The sequence below is a fragment of the Mandrillus leucophaeus genome, unplaced genomic scaffold, assembly GCF_000951045.1.
Source record: "Mandrillus leucophaeus isolate KB7577 unplaced genomic scaffold, Mleu.le_1.0 Scaffold63, whole genome shotgun sequence".
Taxonomy (NCBI): Eukaryota; Metazoa; Chordata; class Mammalia; order Primates; family Cercopithecidae; genus Mandrillus; species Mandrillus leucophaeus.
In genome coordinates this window covers 209,530-211,423 of record NW_012106808.1, presented here as the reverse complement: position 1 = coordinate 211,423, position 1,894 = coordinate 209,530, and positions in this window count along the sequence as shown.

The following is a 1,894-nucleotide window of genomic DNA, read 5'->3' as shown; positions in this document are numbered from 1 at the left end:
TCTGTATTTCGTGGATCTCTTTGCTAGCCTTATTTCTGTGGAATCTGAGAACAGATATTTCGGATCGCTTTGAAGACTATAGGGCCAAAGGAAATATCCTCCGATAACAAAGAGAAAGAAGCTTTCTGAGAAACTTCTTTGTGTTCTATCAAATCATCTCACAGAGTTACAGCTTTCCCCTCAAGAAGCCGCTCGCTAAGCCTGTTCTTGTGGAATTCTCAAAGTGATATTTGGAAGCCCATAAAGGGCTATGGTGAAAAAGAAAATATCTTCAGTGAAAAAATGGAAAGAAGCTTGCTTTCTGAGAAACTGCTTTGTGATGTCTGACTTCCACTCACAGAGTTACATCTGTATTTCGTGGATCTCTTTGCTAGTCTTATTTCTGTGGAATTTGAGAACAGATATTTCGGATCCCTTTTTAGACTACAGGTCCAAAGGAAATATCTTCCGATAAGAAGGAGAAAGAAGCTTTCTGGGAAACTTCTTTGTGTTTTGTGAAATCATCCCACCGAGTTACAGCTTTCCCCTCAGGAAGCCTTTCCCTAAGACTGTTCTTGTGGAATTTGTAAAGTAATATTTGGAAGCCCATAGAGGGCTAAGGTGAAAAAGGAAATATCCTCAGGTGAAATCTGGAAAGAAGCTTTCTGAAAAACTGATTAGTGTTCTGTTAATTCATCTCACAGAGTTACAGCTTTCCTCTCAAGAAGCCGCTGGCTAAGCCTGTTCTTGTGGAATTCTCAAAGTGATTTTTGGAAGCCCCAAGAAGGTTATGGTGAAAAACAAAATATCCTCAGAAAAAACTGGAAAGAAGCTTTCTGAGAAACTTCTTTGTGATGTGTGACTTCCACTCACAGAGTTACATCTGTGTTTCGTGGATCTCTTTGCTAGCCTTATTTCTCTGGAATTTGAGAACAGATATTTCGGATCCCTTTGAGGACTACAGTGCCAAAGTAAATTTCCTCCGATAACAAAGAGAAAGAATCTTTCTGAGAAACTTCTTTGTGTTCTGTGAAATCATCTCACAGAGTTACAGGTTTCCACTGAAGAAGTCTTTCGCTAAGACAGTTCTTGTGGAATTTTCAAAGTGATATTTGCAAGCCCATAGAGCGCTATGTTGAAAAGGGAAGCATCCTCAGATGAAATGTGGAAAGAAGCTTTCGGAGAAATTGCTTCGTGTTCTGTTAATTCATCTCACAGAGTTACAGCTTTCCCCTCAAGAAGCCGCTCGCTAAGACTGTTCTTCTGGAATTCGCAAAGTGATATTTGGAAGCCCCTAGAGGGCTATGGTGAAAAAGAAAATATCGTCAGAGAAAAACTGGAAAGAAGCTTTCTGAGAAACTGCTTTGTGATGTGTGACTTCCACTCACCGAGTTACATTTGTATTTCGTGTATCTCTTTGCTAGCCGTATTTCTGTGGAATCTGAGAACAGATATTTCGGATCCCTTTGAGGACAATAGGGCCATAAGAAATATCCGCCGATAAGAAAGAGAAAGAAGCTTTCTGCGAAACTTCTTTGTGATCTGTGAAATCATCTCACAGAGTTACAGCTTTCCCCTCAAGAAACCTTTTGCTAAGACAGTTCTTGTGGAATTTGCAAAGTGATATTTGGAAGCCCATAGAGGGCAGTGGTGAAAAGGGAAATATCCTCAGATGAAATCTGGAAAGAAGCTTTCTGAGAAACTGCTTAGTGTTCTGTTAATTCATCTCATAGAGTTACAACTTTCCCCTCAAGAAGCCGCTCGCTAAGCCTGTTCATGTGCAATTCGCAAAGTGATATTTGAAAGCCTCTAGAGGGCTATGGTGAAAAAGGAAATATCCTCAGAGAAAAACTGGAAAGAAGCTTTCTGAGAAATTGCTTTCTGATTGTGACTTCCACTCACAGAGTTACATCTG